The 20,129-nt window shown below is 37.1% G+C and overlaps 1 pseudogene across 1 annotated transcript; it reads right to left on the reverse strand.

Moving 5' to 3' along the window:
- Positions 1-578: 578 nt before the first annotated feature.
- LOC117077660 lies at positions 579-1,122 on the reverse strand (annotated as a pseudogene). Its single transcript, XR_004434825.1, has one exon. The product of XR_004434825.1 is annotated as a 60S ribosomal protein L24-like (transcript).
- Positions 1,123-20,129: the final 19,007 nt, after the last annotated feature.

Below are 20,129 nucleotides of genomic sequence, written 5' to 3' on the forward strand. Positions count from 1 at the left end.
TAGTTGAACAGTCCCTGCCTTCTTAGTTTTGGCCATACTCAGGGTTCCTGTCTTAGGTTTGCTTTGTTTTGTCTGAGACTTGATGAACTGATCTCTTCATTAGGCCTGACCACTTGGAGGCTAGGAAACACGCGGTTCCTTCAGTCTCTGATCCTGTATCCTAGCTCATAGTCAGTGAGCTTCAGAAGAGGTTTGTCCTTTATCTTTTCATTCACTTTATAGTTCATAATTCTTTTCATTCTCATTAATGCAGTGTTTTCCCTGCCCACACTCGTGCACACCTCAGTTCTTTTCAATAAATATAAGAAACCAAAGAATCAGCAAAGTAGTTTGGTGTCTATAATCATTTGCCTGTCCCTCTAATTTTTCTTCCTTTAAAACATTGCATATTTATTTTAATCTTAGTTTCCTTTTTTAGTCATAGTTGCTACAATATTTCATATGCATCTATATGTGCCCTTCTCAAATTTTCTAACTCTAAAAATTATCTTTGTTTTTCTTAAACTAGATTTGCCTAATGCTACCCACTTAATACTGGATGTGTCCAAACCTGCATCTGACCTTTCTTTTTTTTTTTAATAATCCAATCTTTATTTAAAAATCGAATCTGCCAGTTTAGCGTTTTCCACCAACTCGGGGAGCTGAAACTTTCACAGGCTTCACAATTTTTGCTTAGGTGCTGCCTTTGTAGGTGCCTTAGCAGCAGCCATCGCAGTCTTTTTAGATGCTTGCTTAGCCCTTTTTGCTTCCTTAGCAGCCCTGATAGCTTGTTCTCATTGAGCCTTTCTAACTTCAAGTTTCTGATTCCTCTTGGCCATTATATCAGCAAGAGATGCACCCGTAATGGCCCTCTGGAATTTGACTGCTCGGTGGGTTCTTTTCTTTTGAATTTCTTCCGACTGTCCCTTTTTGTGCTTCCTTCTGTAGAGGACAGTCCAGTTTATCTGCCGAGGATTCCTCTTGGAAAGGAAAGCCGACTCGCATTTCGCATTAAGAAACTGGAAAACCTTCCAGTCGGTCCTGGCGTAGCGCCTCCCGTGTCCGGGGTAGATCTTGTACCCGCTAAAACTGCACAGCTCCACCTTCATGGCGACGGCTCCACGGGAAGAGAAAAGATCTGCATCTGACCTTTCTAATCATCACGTTCTAAATCCTTCTGCTCAATATCCTTAAAAAAGCAAACAAACAAAACAGCAAAAAAAGAAAAAAACAAGCGTTATCATCCCTTCCTATTCACCACTAGAAGCGCTGTCACTAAAACACAACATATTTCAATGTTTGTAGGTATTCAGCCATATGTTACTTAACATCATGCTCATCATAGTGGATGACATACAGATTGAGTCAAAAAGTAATCATGTTCCGAAGCCATAACAATCTTTCAGTCTTGTCTCTTCCACTAAATGCTGCTGGTCTATCCCTGGGTAAAAATCTCTTATTACTACTTCCACTCTGGCCTCTTTACAAATCTTTTTTATGTGCTCAAGTCATTCACAATCTACTTGTTTCTTTATGTTTGGTGGCCTACAACATACAATATTCCAATAGCTACTTTACTAAAACACGTCCCAATATGTCCAACTTTAAGTCCTAACAGCTCTTCACTATTAGTAGGCTCTTTTTGATCCTTTAATATTACACAATTCCTACTCTACATTGCTTCATACCTCTTGGAGACGGGGTTCTGGTGAGTATGATTAGAGTGATGAACTTCTAAATCCTGTTCCCCATTCATGTTAGTCAAGAACATATAAACCAAGTACCTCACCTGGTATCAACCAAAAGAGGTTTATAGTAAATGATGCATGTACATGTAAAACTATAAGAAAATGTATAGTCCTCCCTAAAATTCTTGAAACGAATTTGTTAAGATATATACAGTAATGGCTATGGTAACCATGAATTCATAGCTTAAAGATGAATAGCATTCCCATTTATTCCACCCCAGCCATACCACACTTTTATTACTTGATGTCTGTATTATGGCAGTGGTTATGTAGCTAAGCTGTCTAGACATATTTTCTTTCTCTTAGATAAATACCTAGAACTGGAATTAATAACAGGAGTGTTATGTTTTAGGGTTCTGTTTTGGTTTGGGGGGTTATTTTTTATTATACACTCTGATTTTATTCTGTGTGACTGTGATTTGTTTTATGGTAAAATATATGAACACAAAATTCATTTTAGCCATTTGTAAGTGTACAATTCAGTAGCATTAGGTATATTCACAATGTTGTGCAACCATCATCCCTATCCGTTTCCAGAACTTTATCATTCCAAACAAAAGCACTGCACCTATTTAAACACCCCATTTACCCACCCCCAACTCCTTGTAACCTCTATTCTGTTTTTTGTCTCTATAGATTTGCCTAATCTAGGTACCTCATGTAAGGAGAATCATATTAATACAATATTTGGCCTTTATGTCTGGCTTATTTTACCTAGCATAAGCTTTTCAAGGTCCATCCATTATGTTTAATTTTATAAGAAACTATCAGACCTTTCACCAAGTATTTGTACCATTTGATGCTCCCACCAGCAATGAAGGAGAGTTCCAGTTGTTCTACCTTCTTGCCAACATTTGATATCGTCAGTCATCTTTATTTTTAGTCATTTTGGCAACTATTCTATATGAAAAATGACTATCTGCTTTTCAGAACTGCTCTAAATTTGATATTCTGTACCACTTAACTTAGAATTTAATGGTTCTTCATGCATTTTGTGCATATAAATTCCTTTTACCAGATGAACTTCAAACTGCTTGAGAACAGGCGCTGTGCCTTACCTATTTTTATTTACTTCGTGGTACCTTGCGTTGAATTAGGCTCATAGTAATTGCCAAATATTTTTTAATTGACCATTTGAGAACATACTGAATGCAAACCAAGACAGAGGGGGAATTAGCATAAAATATTAGTTACTGTTCTATTGACAAATTTTCTTATTGCAGGTTGAGGTGTCAGCATTTTAGTTTGTCTTTGCTTCATTCTTGATCCTTCTCTATGGATTCAAAAACATAATAGAAAATAAAATATCAATAATATCTAAAATGGTAAACTGGGAAGCATCTATGATTGCTAAAGGATTTTTATCTCAGCCATGGATTTTATTATGTGTCCTGGTTAAATTCATCCATGAACTTAGATTCAGAAAGACTAATGAAAAAAAAAAAAAAACAAAAAAGAGAGAACATGAAAAAAACAGAGGCAAAGCCAGCATGTTTACTATTCCTTTCTAGGAACAAACCAATTGAAAAAAATTCAAATGGAAAAATTTTTACCAATTAGAGTATAGCTTATTAACAGATATTATATTTTGCTGTTCATGAATAGCTTATTACATATTAGGAAATTAAGATTTTAAATGAAGATTTCTATCTTTTATACCATGTACTTCTATTTGTTGAAGGCTAAACCTGAATGTGATGATATTTAGAAATGGGGCTTTAGAGAGATAATTAGGTTTTAGGTGAAGTCGTGAAGGTGAGACCATCTTGATGGGATTAGTGCCCTTATAAGACATCTCATGCTTGGGCGCTCATGCTGTCTCTTGCTCTCATTCTCTCTCTCTCTCTCTGTCTCTCTTTCATACACACATGCACACACCACACATACAGACATACACACATGCACACCCTCTGTATCCCCTTCCTCTGTACGCTCCTCCTCCTCTGCCCACTATTTTTGCCATGTAAGGAATCAGTGAGAAGGCAGCTGTCTGTAAGCCAGGAAGAGTCATCACTGGAAATTGACCATGCTAGCACCTTGATCTTGGACTTCCAGCCTCCAGAACTGTGAGAAAATATATTTCTGTTGTGTATGCCACCCAGTCTATGGCATTTTCTTATGGTGGCCAGAGCTAACTGAGACAAACTTACCATTCTTTTTACCAAAATTCCACCCTTCACAAAATAAGGCATTTTTTTCTCAGAATAAATAAGTGAAACATGTTGTAACTTAGTTAAAATCTATAAGTAAAAGATTTTGCACTTTTATAAAGTAAAAAGTCCTGACTGGCACATAGAGCATTCTGAGTAAATGTATTGTAAATTGAATCTAGCTCAGTTCACACCTGCAACATTAGCCTGCAGCAGAGCAAAGCTTGACATATAACCATAGCCAATCAACTTATATGTCTTATGATTTGAGAGGACTCGTGGTACCTCCTTCTTCAAAACAACTATCTATCCTAATAGCCAGCTACCCTTAGATATCAATTCCTTCCTAAAGAAAGCATTAGCCATGGTTTAAATGCAAATGTAGTTTTGAAGGAACATTAAAGCACTGTCAATGGTGAACACCTTAACAAGGATTAGTAAATAGGATCACCAAGCAGGATATGAAGCATGGAAATGTAGAACATTTGGACAGGTGACTTTGCATTTTCTGGTAGGTAGAGATGGATGGAGAGTAGAGTAGATGAAAGAAGTCATCTAGAGTAGTGGTGGAAAAGTAGCTAACATCTAAACATCAGGAGAATCCACATGCAAAGTTAGATTTCTAGTTTCTGTTGAAAAATCAGACCTGAAAGCACTAGGTCAGCATTCCTTCGTGAGAGATGCTACTTTTTAAAATTTTTTTAAATTTTATTTTGTAATTTCAATAGGTTTTTGGGAAACAGGTAGTGTTTGGTTACATGAATAAGTTCTTTTGTAGTGATTTCTGAGATTCTGGTGCACCCAGCTCCTGATTAGTGTATCCTGTACGCAATGTATAGCCTTTTACCCCTCATCCTGCTCCCATCCTTTCCCTGGAGTCCCCAGAGTCCATTGTGTCATTCCTATGCCTTTGTGTCCTCATAGCTTAACTCCCAATTATGATTGAGAACATATGATGTTTGGTTTCCCATTCCTGAGTTACTTCACTTGGAATAGTAGTCTCCAAATTCTATACAGTTTGCTGCAAATGCCATTATTTTGTTCCTTTTCTTTTTCTTTTCTTTTTTTTTTTTTTTTGAGCCGGAGTCTCGCTCTGTCGCCCAGGCTGGAGTGCTGTGGCCGAATCTCAGCTCACGGCAAGCTCCGCCTCCTGGGTTCACACCATTCTCCTGCCTCAGCCTCCCAAGTAGCTGGGACTATAGGCGCCCGCCACCTCGCCTGGCTAGTTTTTTGTATTTTTTTTAGTAGAGACGGGGTTTCACCCTGTTAGCCAGGATGGTCTCGATCTCCTGACCTCGTGATCCACCCATCTCGGCCTCCCAAAGTGCTGGGATTACAGGCTTGAGCCACCGCCCCCGGCTATTTTGTTCCTTTTCATGGCTGAGTAGTAGTCTGTGCTGTGCTGTGTGTGTGTGTGTTGTGTGTGTGTGTGTGTGTGTGTGTGTATGTGTATGTGTATATATATACTTATATACTTACACACCACATTTTCTTTATCCACTTGTTGATTGAGGGGCATTTGGGCTGGTTCCATATATTTGCATCTGCAAATTGTGCTGCTATAAACATGCTTGTGCAAGTATCTTTTTTGTATAATGACTTCTTTCCCATGAGTAGATACCTAGTAGTGGGATTGCTGGATCAAATAGTAGATCTACTTTTAGTTCTTTAAGGAATCTCCACACTGTTTTCCTTCATGGTTGTACTAGTTTACATTCCCACTAGCAATGTAAAAGTGTTCCCTTTTCACCACATCCTTGCCAACATCTATTATTTTATGATTTTTTTTTTTTATCATGGCCATTCTTGCAGGAGTGAAATGGTATCACATTGTGGTTTTGATTTGCATTTCCCTGATAATTAATGATGTTGAACATTTCCATATGCTTGTTGGCCATTTGCATGTCTTCTTTTGAGAATTGTCTATTCATATCCTTAGCCTACGTTTTGATGGGATTGTTTGTTTTGTTCTTCCTGAGTTCTTTGTAGATTCTGGATATTATTACTTTGTTGGATGTATAGATTGTGAACGTTTTTTCCCACTCTGTGGGTGGTCCGTTAACTCTGCTGATTATTTCTCTTGCTGTGCAGAAGGAGAGCTGCTATTTTTAAAAGGATATTTGTTCTCACTTTTTCTATAATCCCTACCACATCCCATGTCTCTCATATCAGGTGTAACTTCATTACAGTATCTGCCAAGCCCCTGGAGGCCTTTCAGTTTGCCACCAAAGCCTAAGGCCTAGGAGGGTAGAGCTAACTGTGACACTGACTGAGAAGAAGGGACCTCCGGGCATTGAAGGGTGAAAGAGATGTTGAACACAAAATAGTGATGACAGGGAGTGAGACTGCTTAGGAAGGTGACATGGCTTGCCTATGTAAAGTAAATGCAGGTGAGATTACTTTATAATCTAAGCCTTCATTTTCTGATATGCCTCCTAGTTTTCATATTTCTCTAAAAAATTAATTAGATGGCCATATGATACAATTATTATCATTAACTATTTCTAATTGAGCACCACATTTCCAGTTCTCACAATTTGAAAATAATCTGTAGTTACCATTCTGAATATTTGTATTGTTCAGGATGATAAAAGTTAATGAATATTTTGGTGTTAATCTACCACATTTGTAGTATCATTTTGAATAATTCATTTTCTCAGAAGTTCCCACTTTCAAATGAATTTCTTATTTCCAAATTATATTAACCTGATAAAGTAATGTAAGTAAGGTTACAAAAACACATTAGTGTTATCAAAATGTGATGATACATACACATGAATTTGTTTCATGGAGTGTCTTTTGTTACCTTGAAACTGGGAAGTGGTTGTTATGTTTTAAAGCCCGACAACCTCATCGAAGTAAAAAAAAAAAAGAGTATTATTATTAGCTGACATAATAAACAAAGCACTTAGCATAGTATCTGAACAAAATGAATACTTAATAAATGTTACCTATCTTCCCAGACCCACCCACTTCCTTCCTACAACTTTCTATTATTTTAGAAAGGGAAATTCCATTAGAATGAGCCTAATAACACTCTATATATGGAGCCCCTTATCAGCTCATATAAAACTTTGCCAAGAAACTAAGAATATTACAAGGGTGGACAAGTGAGAAAGCAACTAGTCTTTCAAATTTAATAGCAGCTTAATCTCAGAAACAAATGTAAGAAATGGGCAATCAAAACCGTTTCTTTCATCTCGATTCCTTGTATGGGGTGTTTAGTCAAGACCTTTGTTCATGGGCAGACACGTTGTGGGAAATGCTCTGGTTAATAATGATAGCAGGAATTTTGTCTTTTTCACCCACTGCTGTGTCGTAGGATCTGGCAAAGTGCCCATCAGATAGTATGCACTCAATATTAGCAGAATGCGGTAATAAGCTAGAAGGCATAGCCCCTGCCCTTGAAGAGTTTGAAGTTGAAACCAACAAGTAACAAAATATAACATGGAATACAACTGACTTACAAAATTGCATAGGTATAAATGAATATATCCCATTTACCTCTCTCCTTTCTCTTGTCCACCCCAATAATTTCCCCCTAAAATGCATGTAAATAGGCAGAATGAAGCAAACAAGAAATGTGTAATTTTGATGATGTTTATGGCATTTTTCATCTCAACTCACACACTTTTGCTGTGCTAGTGCTGATCCCAAGTTACAAGGTCATAGGTTGCAGAAGTTTTTGTTCTATTATCTACATTTCCTAATGCTTCTTCTTTACTTTCTCCTCAAATACTTTCATCTAGATTTTTGTTCTTAGAGAATAAGTAAGAGAGAGAGAGAGAGTGTGTGTGTGTGTGTGTGTGTGTGTGTGTGTTGAGGGGTGGGAGTAGGGGTTGAACATGATGTTTAATTAGATCCATGATGTTCCAAAGCATGATGTTTGTGGCAACCTGTATATATGTTGCTTCCTTTGAACTCCAGAAAGAGAATTATAATTTTTTAGTATAATCCTTAAGATACAGCTCTTCCTAGCAGCCTGGAGTGTCACAGTGAGATCTTCCCATTGGCACACTAAGCAGCTGTTGGAACTCAAAAAGCAATACCCCAAAATGAAGGCTTCAGAGGCAAAAGATTTTCTCTGTCCTTCTCCTGCCTTCATGGCTCTCAGTCCCATTCTACCCTGAGGCTAGTCACAGAAACTAGAATCTCTCTTCCCCAAGATGGATCATAGAACCAGAACCCCTTTTCCCCAAAACCAGCCGTAAAACCTACAAATATTACGCTAACTTTCCCTCCATCTTTCTGTGTAAAGACTGGTCATAAGTAAATTATCTGATGTATCTTATTTGACTGTAAGTAATAAGACCCCCATTCCATAAAGGTTCCTACCCCATACCCAGAGGAAGAATCGCATGCTCAGAGAGGCGAAGAATCTAGACAGGCCTTGCTGGATTTCCCCACTCAAACTATTAGGAATAGAGCATACCATTTTTGTCCAATCATATTTCCGCATGGCTGTCCATACTTTGTTGAACCGAAGCATAAAAAATGAACAATTTCCCCCGTATCTCTGGGGCTTAAATACAGTTGTATGTCTTTTCTTCATTGAATCTGCCTTTTGTGAGTTGATTTTTTCAGTGAGCCTTCAGAGAGCCCTCTGGCTTCTACACGGCATTTTTACATCACTGTAGTTGCCAGATCCTGTCTGTGTACTATGAGGGGAACCATGGAGAAGGGACTGACCATATCTTCACTCATCCTCATTTATTTTTCAAAAAGGTAGAATATCAGAGAGAAGACAATGAACAAAGAGAGTAAATATGTGAGCAAATACAGTAGTCCTCACCATGTATCCAGTTGTTCAATGGATGCTCTACTATAGAAGCTCTGTGAGAGCAGAAACCTTGTCTGTCCTGCTTCTGCCCTAACTCCAGCACTTAAAACAGTGGCAGACACACAACTGGTGCTCAGCAAACATTTGTTGAATGAATACATTCTACGTAAAGGAGTGATTATAATTAAGGCTCAAAGTGTAGGAAGGCAGGGTAGAGTTACATGACAGTAGTTTTGCACAGGAGAAACAGCAAGTAGATTAGCTTGTAGGATGCAGAGTAATTGTGGCTGAGAGATCTAAGGTAACGTATCCGGAAGTAATAAGTTATATGTAGGAAAACCATATCCTTTATTACCCAAATCTGGAAACTTTTAAGAATGAAAGAGGGTAATTAATAATTGTTCCAGGATGATGACATATATAAATCAGGACCATCCTGGGCAATCTGAGATATATGGTTACCCTCTACATGACAGTAAGTAACCTGAGTATGGGGTTAGGCTGATGGAAATAAAGTTAGAAAAAGATTACATTAGTTTCCATAATAGATATACACTTTAATTATGAAAGAGAGAGAGAAAGAGACTAGAAAACCTGCTAGAATTGTAATCATGATCTGTGCATGAAGTGACATGATAGCTTTGACAACAGAGAAAAGGTGGATCTGAAGAAGTCTGTGAAGAAGCAAGTAGATTCAAGCAACCAAGGAATATAAATGTTCAGGCATAATACTGCCTGCCGTGTTATTTCAAAACTATATAAAATGCAAGCTCTGATAAATTCTAAAATCAACTAAAGTTGTCTTATAGCTCTTTAATATTGGAAAACTTAACCTCTCTGACCTTCAGTTACCTAAAGTACCTTCAGTTGAAGGTAATTTATTCAGATAAACCTCAAATTTTCAAACCATGTTGGAAATCCAAACTGGTCCCTTCAAACTAGTATTTTTTTTTATGTTAACCCCCAAAATTCTTAAGTACTTTTCTCAGGTTTATTGAAAGTGCTTTAAAGCAAAAACTTAAGCTGCAACTATAAAATCAGGATTTTTAAAAGTCTTTCATGATTAAGCAGTGACTCAATTTATGCCTAGAGTTTGTTTTTAAAGGATATTCTTTCCAAATGCATCTTGCATCTTTCCTATATTCAGAAAACATTTATAATGAAAATCACAGGAAAAAAATGATTAAATTTGGAAGATTTTGAGTTTCTCCTGATAACTTTTGATTTTAAGAAAGAAAAATATGGAGCAAAGTCTTTGAGCCAAAGAAACTCCGGTATTACCAGATAACTTTATAGCCCCTCTCCCTCAACTCTGAGAACTCCTTCCCACTTTCCTCATGCCAGGCTGTTGCAGGCCTTGGCAATTTCCGACTGTCACTCAACTATGTGAATACTGCATTGTCCTAAAGAGTCTAGCGCCTCTGCTTTTTTATTTTATTTCTCATCTAGAGCTCTGGTTTCAATTACAATCCATTTGGCAGGTCAAAACTCTATCTTCTTCCTTCTCTATACAAATAGACATTTTGCCAAAACTTTGGAAAAGGAGAAATTATTTCCCCATTTCTCCCTCTCACTTTTGTGCTTATACACTTAAGAAAGAATTTGCTACATTATTCTCTTTAGTGAATTTTTCTCTACAATAATTGTAGCTCAACATTACCACGGGTAGAGGGATCAATAGTGGAAATTCTTGGTAGCACCTAAATGTCATGAGACTCATATTTCCCACTGTAGAAATTGAACCACTTCTGAGTTGTTGAAATTATTGCTAAATATATTTACAGTCTTTTTTACAATAAAAAGCTTTATTACTTTTATTATGGGCTGAAGAAAATGCTTTAAATCTTGAGTTCAGAAGTAATATCTCCTGTCCTAAAAGCAATGAAGCTTTTCAAGAGAGAGGTGGAAAGAAAGTGCATTCTGAAAAGGTAGTTTATGGTTTTGGAATTTTGTTGCAATTTTGGTTCATATATTTTTACTAAGTGTAACCTGTATATGTAAATTAAATGATTATATAAGAAAGAGTAATGTTTTTATAAAGTAAGAAATGATTTTATATCCTAAAAGACAGAGGGATATAAACCAGTAAGGCAACTCTGCATGTGCTTGATGGCTGTGAAATGACCTGTTTGATTTTCTGTTACAAGCCAGCAGACTGTGCTGCCCTGGCCCACCAGACCCAAACTGTGGGGTAGCCGACTTCTCGTTAGGGAGTCCTGTGGTACAGAGTGCATTCATAGCCTATAATAAATAAAGTGCATTTAAAACCTCATGTATATGAAGTCCTCCATCGTGAAAGCAATACCACAAAAAGATGTTTAGCCTTTGAAACACTATTGGAAAGAGGGGAAAAGAAAATTCTGGCTAAACCCTGACAAATGAGTTTATCATTTGGCCATATGGAATAGTGTATGCACACATGTCCAGATAGTCAAATTCATTCAAATTAGTCCCGATAGACTAATTCCTCAGTTCTTTGGAGGGTAAACCCTAGCTAAGTTAAATAAAATGCTAAAATAAAAGCAGTTTAATTATCTCAGGAGAGAAGTAAAAAGAACTTGGCCTCTAGTCTTAACAAAATTTCATAATTAGCTTTAGTGAATAATCATTTGTGAGTAGCATGTTTGTTGTACACAAAAGCTTCAGCAAAAGTGGGGATTCTTTTAATGTTATCACTTAATCTTGTTTATGTGCTGAGCAGGCTGTGTGTGTGTGTGTGCGCCTGTGTGTGCCTGTGTGCCTGTGTTTGTATCCATAGTACAGATGTACATTCAGATTGGGTAGGTTGAGATTATTACAGATCCCAAATGAATGGAGTTTGTGTTAATGAGGTTTTACAGTATGTGCGTGTACATGACAGACAAAGGCAGTGAAGAACAAAGTGTGCCAACTGTACCTCATATTTTAAGTCTGTCTTTCTGTTTTTCTCACTGCCAATGCCATAAACGCTAAATGTCATATGAGAGTAAACCCATTTCTTCTCTCTGTTTCTAGTATTGTCCTTTGTCATAAAAATTTTGAAGTCAGAATTTACCTGAGAATTTGTAGATACATGAAGGGATATATGCCTAGTTGTAACTTTCTGCCTTGAGGTGGCTATCTTCTGTAATTATTGCTTTTGTTGTTTCAACTTTTATTTTAGATACAGGAAGTACATGAGCAGATTTTTTACATGAGTATATTACATGATGCTAAGGTTTGGGGTACAGATCCATCACCCAGGTGCTAAGCATAGTACCCTACAGGTAGTTTTTCATCCCATGTTCCCCTCCCTCCTTCCCACATCAGGTAGTTCCCAGTGTCTACTTGTTGTCATCTTCATTTCCATATGTGCTCAATGTTTAGCTCCCACTTGTAAGTGAGAACATGTGGTATTTTCTTTTCTGTTCCTGTGTGAATTCACTTAGGACAATGGCCTCTACTTGCAACCATGTTGCTGCAAAGAACATGAGTTTTTGTTTGTTTGTTTGTTTTTATGACTGCGTAGTATTGCATGGTGTGTATGTACCACATTTTCTTTATCCAATCCACCATTGATGAGCACCTAGATTGATTTCATGTCTTTGCTATTGCGAATAGTGCTGCAATCAACATATGATTGCATATGTCCATTTGGTAGAATAATTTATTTTCTTTTGGATATATGCCTAGCAATGTGATTGCTGGGTCAAATGATACTTCTAAGTTTTTTGAGAAACCTCCAAACTGATTTCCGCAGTGGCTGCACTAATTTACATTCCCACCAACAATATATAAGTGTTCTCTTTTCTCTGTTGCATTGCCAGCATTGGTTGTTTTTTACTTTTTATAATAGCCATTCTGACTGTTGTGAGTTGGTATCTCATTGTGGTTTTGATTTCCATTTCTCTGATAATTAGTGATATTGAGCATTTTTTCAAATGATTGTCAGCTGCTTGTATGTCTTCTTTTGAGAAGTGTCTGTTCATGTCCTTTGCCGGCATTCTAATGGGGTTGTTTGTTTTTTGTTTGTTAATTTAAGTTCCTCATAGATTCTGGATATTAGACCTTTGTGAGATGCATAGTTTGTGAATTTTTTTCTCCCATTCTATGGATTGTCTGGTCACTCTGTTGATAGTTACTTTTGCTGTGCAAAAGTTAATTAACTTAATTAGTTTCCACATTTTTTATTTTGTTGCCATTGCTTTTGGGGACTTAGCCAAAATTTTTTTGCCAAGGTTGATGTAGAGAGGGTATTTCTTAGATTTTCTTCTAGGATTTTTAGAGTATGAGGCCTTACATTTAAATTCATAATTCATAATTAATTTTTGTATATAGTGAAAAGTAGTGGTCCAGTTTATTCCTTCTGCATGTGGCTAGCCAGTTATCACAGCACCATATATGGAACAGGGAGTCCTTTCCCCATTGCTTTTGTCTGCCTTGTCAAAGATCAAATGGCTGTAGATGTGAAGCTTTATTTTTGAATTTTCTGTCCTGTTCCATTGGTCTAGGTATCTGTTTTTGTACCAGTATCATGCTGTTTTGATTGGTCTTACACTATAGTTTGAAGTTGGGTAGTGTGATGCCTCCAGCTTTGTTCTTTTTGCTTTGGATTGCTTTGACTATTCAGGCTCTTTTTTGGTTCTACATGAATTTTACAGTAGTCTTTTCTAATTATTTGAAAAATGACATTGGTAGTTTAATTGGAATACTGTCAATTCTGTAAATAGCTATTGGCAGTATGGCCATTTTAATGACACTGATTTTTCCAATCAATCAGGATGGAATGTTTTTCTTTTTATCTGTGTGGTCTGTGATTTCTTTCCGCAGTGATTTGTAGTTCTCCTTGTAGAGTTTCCTGTACCTCTAGTGCTGTACTTCTAGGTATTTTATTTTCTTTGTGGCTATTGTAAATAAGATTATGTTATTGATTTGATTTGACTCTCAGCCTTGATGTTATTGGGGTATAGATACGCTACTGATTTTTGTACATTGATTTTGTATCCTGAAACTTTAGTAAAGTTGTTTGTCAGTTCTTGGATCCTTTCAGAAGAGTTGTCTTTACCATTTTCTAGGTATAGAATCATATCATCAGGAAAGAGAGATAGTTGGACTTCTTTTTTTCCTATTTGGATGTTTTTTATTTCTTTCTCTTGCCGGATTGCTCTGGCTAAAACTTCCAGTACTATGTTGAATAGGAGTGATAAGAGAGGAAAACCTTGTCTTGATACATTTCTCAAGTAAATGGTTCCAGTTTTTACCTGTCCGGTGTGATGTTGGCTGTGGGTTTGCCATAGATAGCGCTTATTATTTTGAAGTATGTTATTTTGATGCTGAGTCTATAGAGAGTTTTTATTGTGAAGAGATATTGGATTTTATTGAAAGCTTTTTCTCCATCTATTGCAATGATCATATGGTTTTTGCTTTTGATATTTTTATGCAGTGAATCACATTTATTGATTTGCATATGCTAGGAAGAGCCTTAGGTCTCACAAATAAAGCTGACTTGATCATGGTGTATTTACATTTTGATGTGCTGCTGGATATAGTTTGCCAGTATTTTGCTGAGGATTTTTGTGTCTGTGTTCAATAGGGATAGCAATCTGAAGTTTTCTTTTATTGTTGTGTCTCTGTCAGATTTTTGTATCAGGCTGCTGATGGCTTCATAGAAAGAGTTAGGGAGAAGCCCCTTCTCCTTGATTTTTGGAATAGTTCAAAAGGATTGGTACCAGTTTTTCTTTGCATGTCTGATACAATTCAGCTGTGAATCCACGTGGTCCACGGTTGTTTTTTAGTTGGTAGGTTTTTAAATTACTGATTCAATCTCAGAGCAGGATATTGGTCTATTCAAGGTTTTGATCTCTTCTTGATTCAATATTGGGATATTGTGTGATTTCAGGAATTTACTCATGTCCTCTAGATTTTCTAATTTATGTGAATAGAATTGTTCAAAGTATTCTCTAAAGATCTTTTACATTTCTATGGGATAATTTATAATATCATCTTTGTCATTTCTAATTGTACTTTATTTTTTATTTTTGTGGGTACATAGTAGGTGTATACATTTGTGGGCTACATTAGATGTTTTGATACAAGCATGTAAAGTGAAATAACATCATAAGAATGGGGTACCCATCCCCTCAAACATTTATTCTGTGAGTTACAAACAATCCAATTACACTCTTAATTATAAATGTACAATTAAGTTATTGTTGACTATAGAATGGGCAAAAACTGGAAGCAATCCCCTTGAAAACTGGGACAAGACAAGTATGCCCTCTCTCACCACTCCTATTAAACATAGTATTGGAAATTCTGGCCAGGACAATCAGGTAACAGAAAGAAATAAAGGATATTCAAATAGGGAGAGAGGAAGTCAAATTATCTTTGTTTGCAGATAAGATGATCCTATATCTAGAAAACCCCATTGTCTTAGCCCAAAAGCTTCTTAAGCTTATAAGCTACTTCAGCAAAGTCTGGGAATACAAAAACAATGTGAAAAGATAACAAGCATTCCTATACACCAACAGTAGACAAGCAGAGAGTGAAATCATGAGTGAACTGTCATTCACAATTGCTATAAAGAGAATAAGATACCTAGGAATAGAGCTAACAACAACGGAAGTGAAGGGCCTCTTCAAGGAGAACTACAAACCACTGCTCAAGGAAGTCAGAGAGGACACAAACAAATGGAAAAACATTCCATGCTCATGGATAGGAAGAATCAATGTCATGAAAATGGCCATACTGCCCAAAGTAATTTATAGATTCAATGTTATCTCCATCAAGCTACCATTGACATTCTTCACAGAATTAGAAAAAAATATTTTAAAATTCATGTGAAACCAAATGAGCCTGTATAGCCAAGATGATCCTAAGCAAAAAGAACAAAGCTGGAGGCATCCTGCTACAACTCAAAACTATACTACAAGGCTACAGTAACCAAAACAGCATGGTACTGGTACAAAAACAGACACATAGACTAATGCAACAGAATAGAGAACTCAGAAATAAGACCATACACCTACAACCATCTGATCTTTGACAAACCTGGCAAAAATAAGCAATGGGGAAAGGATTCCCTATTTAATAAATGATGCTGGGAGAACTGGCTAGCCATATGCAGAAAATTGAAACTAGATCCCTTCCTTATATCTTATTCAAAAATGAAGATGGATTAAAGACTTAAATGTAAAAACTCAAACTATGAAAACCCTAGATGAAAATCTAGGCAATACCATACAGGACATAGGCATGGGCAAAGATTTCATGATAAAAATGCCAAAAGCAATTGCAACAAAAGCAAAAATTGACAAATGAGATCTAATTAAGCTAAAGAGCTTCTGCACAGCAAAACAAACTATCATCAGAGCAAACAGACAACCTGCAGAGTGGGAGAGAAATTTTGCACTCTATTCATCTCTCAAAGTCTAATATCCAGAGTCTACAAAGACCTTAAACAAATTTGTGAGAAAAAAATAACCAACCCTGTTAAAAAATGGGCAAATGATATGAACAGGCACTTCTCAGAAGACATTCATGCTACCAACACACATATGAAAAAATGCTCAACATCAGTGATTAGAGAAATTCAAATGAAAACCACAGTGAGGCACCATCTCACACCAGTCAGAATGGCGATTATTAAAAAGTACAGAAACAACAGATGCTGACGAGGCTGTGGATAAATAGGAATGCTTTTACACTGTTAGTGGAAATGTAAATTAGTCCAACCATTGTGGAAGACAGTGTGGCAATTCCTCAAAGATCTAGAACCAGAAATATTATTTGACCTAGGAATCTCATTACTGGGTGTATACCCAAAGGAATATAAATTTTTTTTATAAAGATACACAAATGCATATGCTCACTGCAGCACTGTTAACAATAGCAAAGACATGGAATCAACCTAAATGCCCATTTATGATAGACTGGATAAAGAAAATTTGGTACATATACACGATGGAATACTGTTCAGACATAAAAAGTAATGAGATCTTGTCCTTTGCAGGGACATAAATGGAGCTGGAAGCCATTATCCTCAGCCAACTAATACAGCAACAGAAAACCACACACCGCATGCTTGTGCTTATAAGTGGAAGCTGAACGATGAGAACACATGGACACTGTGGGAGAACAACACACACTGGGGCCTGTTGGTGGGGGCTGGAGGGAGGGAGAACATCAGGAAAAATGGCTAATGCATGCTGAGCTTAATACCTAGGCAATGGATTGATCTGTGCAGCAAACCATCGTGGCACATATTTACATATGTAACAAACCTGCATGCCCTACACATGTACCCCAGAACTTAAAAGTTGAAGGAAGAAAAAAAGAAATGATAATACTCATTTAGATACTAAAAGAAAAAAAAAAAGAAAATGTGGTACATATACACCTTGGATTACTGTGCAGCCCTAAAAAAAAACCCAAGATCATGTCTTTTACAGGAACATGGATGGAGCTATTACCCTTAGCAAACTAATTGAGGCACAGAAAACGAAATACCACTTGTTCACACTTATAAGTGGGAGCTAAAAAATAAGAACTTATGAACACAAAGAAGAAAACAATAGACACTGGGGTCTACTTGATGGGGGAGTGTGGGAGAATGGAGAGGAGCAGAAAAGATAACTATTGGGTACTGGGCTTAATACTTGGGTGATGAAATAATATGTACAACAAACCCCTGTGAAACGTGATTACCTATGTAACAAACCTTCACATGAACCCCTAAACCTAAAAATTAAAAAATGAAACCTCAGTTGTCAATATAATGATATTTGGAGATAAAGCCTATATGAGGTAATTAGGTATTGATATTTGAGCTCTCATGACAGATCAGTGGGATTACGAGGATCAGAAGAGGCATGAGAGAGCTTGCTTCTTCTCTCTCTCTGCTACAAGAGAAGGCAGTCATTTGCAAGCCAGAAATCAGGCTCTCTCTAGACACCAGATCTTCTGGTGCCTTCTTCTTGGACTTCCTAGTCTTTAGAATTGTAAGAAACAAACGCTTACTGGTAAAAAAAAAAAAATCAGCTTTTCATGAAAGTTTTACTCTAATTTATTTCACTAATTTTAATTACTATCTTAATATTGTTTATTAATATGTACAACATTAATAGTTGTATAGTTGTGAGAAAGTATTTTTGGTTTTTCTTTTTTTTTGAGAAGGAGTCTAGCACTGTTGCCCAGGCTGGAGTGCAGTGGCACGATCTTGGCTCACTGCAACCTCTGCCTCCTGGGTTCACACCATTCTCCTGCCTCAGCCTCCCGAGTAGCTGGGACTGCAGGTGCCTGCCACCATGCCCGGCTAATTTTTTGTATTTTTAGTGGAGATGGGGTTTCACAGTGTTAGCCAGGATGGTCTCGATCTCCTGACCTCGTGATCCACCCACCTCAGCCTCCCAAAGCGCTGGGATTACAGGTGTGAGTCACCGCGTCCAGCTATTTTCTTTTTTTGAGATAGGTTCTCACTTTGTTGTCCAGGCTGGAGTGCAGTGCAGTGATCATGCTCACTGTAACCTTGACCTCTGGGCTCAAGCAATCCTTCTACCTCAGCCTCTGGGGTAGCTGGGACTACAGGCACATGTCACCATGACCGGCTAATTGTTTTCGTTTTTTTTTTTTTTTTGGAGAGATGGGTTTCACCACATAGCCCAGGCTGGTCTCAAACTCCTGGGCTTAAGTGATACACCCCCGTAGGCCTCCCAAAGTGCTGGGATTACAGGCGTGAGCCACTGCACCTGGCTGACAAAGTAATTCTTTAGATCTTTTTAAAATCTTCCCTTTTTAGCCACTTCACTTTGATATTTTATTTGAAAATAAAGAGTGTTTTGTTAATATGTATGCAAAGTATGTTATAACTTAGTCAAATGATTCTTTCAAATATTCAGCACGCCCCAAAGTCCTCTCAACCATACCCTACATACTATATCTCCTTTTGTTCTTATCAGCTAGAAACTATAATTGTGGTAGAATATGCATTCCTTATAATCCAATTCAATCAACAAATCCTTATTAAGCTCCTACTCCATATAATTCACCTTGGTTACAAAGGTGAATATTATATTGAAATGCTTATAGAATTCCCTTGTGGAGGAGGTTTTCATTGAAAACAGTGCAATATCCGTATCCCTCTCTTTATTTTTAATCCTTATCTTCTAGTTATAAAAACATAAATGTAAAATATACTTTAAAATACAAATTTTTAATAAAATATGAGCAAAGCCATATTCTTTGAATTTTCTTCTACATGTGCAAATGGATTTCATATAACAATGTGAATTGTCATATATTAGAGATCTATGTTATTTTACTTTAATGATTATAGCACTTTCAACTAAAAGTTTACCTAAATACTATTGAACCTTTAAAAGCAATGTATCACTAACTGGGAAATGGATTTTTATGCATTTATTGTCTACTAATGTAGTATGTTTTGTAAAATCACTGAATTTTAAACTACTGCAGTAATTACCTTGTCGTCTTCTTGTTTTTCTGACCTCGTAAACATTCTGCATTCCTGAAACACCCCATTGTGCACTTTATTTCAGTGCTCAAAACCGTCAGTGGCTCCATATTGTCCAGAGAATGCAAATGACTACTATTTGCTCTACATTACACTGATTTTCCCGAGAAAACTTTTATCCTTGCTGTGCTACACAGTACATTATCTTTTGTTAGTACAAATTTAATATATTTACTTAGCCTCCAAATTCCTTAAAGAAAGAAATATGTCTCTATGTCTTTTAAGTCTATTCCCCCCAGAATACCCTGAATCATAGCTGTGCCCTAAGAGATACTTGATAAGTGCATATTAAATGATTGATCCAGACTATGTAAACCTTTTCTGTGTTTTTAGTTTCTTCACTTTCTTTTGTTCGTTTATTTTTACAAGATGGGGGTCTCACTCTGTCACCCAGGCTGAAGTGCAGTGGCATGATCTTGGCTCACTGCAACCGCCGCCTCATGGGTTCAAGCGATTCTCCTGCCTCAGCCTCCCGAGTAGCTGGGATTACAGGCACGTGCCACCACGCCCAGCTGATTTTTGTATTTTTAGTAGAGACGAGGTTTCATCTTGTTGGCCAGGCTAGTCTAGAACACTGACCTCAAGTGATCTGCCCGCCTTGGCCTCCCAAAGTGCTGGGATTACAGGTGTTAGCCTCTGCTCCCGGCCACTTTCTTCACTTTCTAACTCAAGACTTTTTCACTATTTATTTGTAGATAGTGGGGAAAAAAAAGTGATGAGGAGAAGAGGAAAAATAGTCATGCTTTTTGGCCTCTAAAGGCCTGGAATCTCTACATATCCTGACTTGTCCAAACTCTCAGTCCCCAAAGTGTTCAACCTTTCCAAGACTGAACTCACCTTCCAAAGTTTTCCAGACAGCTGTTGTCTCCATTCTCTCAAAATACTACTACAAGTACCTCCATGTTGTGCTTTTTGATAAATGGTTTGCCTTGAAACCTCTGAAATGTAACTTTAAGGCATTTTTAAGATATTGATCAGTTCTC

The sequence above is a fragment of the Trachypithecus francoisi genome, unplaced genomic scaffold, assembly GCF_009764315.1.
Source record: "Trachypithecus francoisi isolate TF-2019V2 unplaced genomic scaffold, Tfra_2.0 Lachesis_group6, whole genome shotgun sequence".
In the NCBI taxonomy this organism is placed as follows: Eukaryota; Metazoa; Chordata; class Mammalia; order Primates; family Cercopithecidae; genus Trachypithecus; species Trachypithecus francoisi.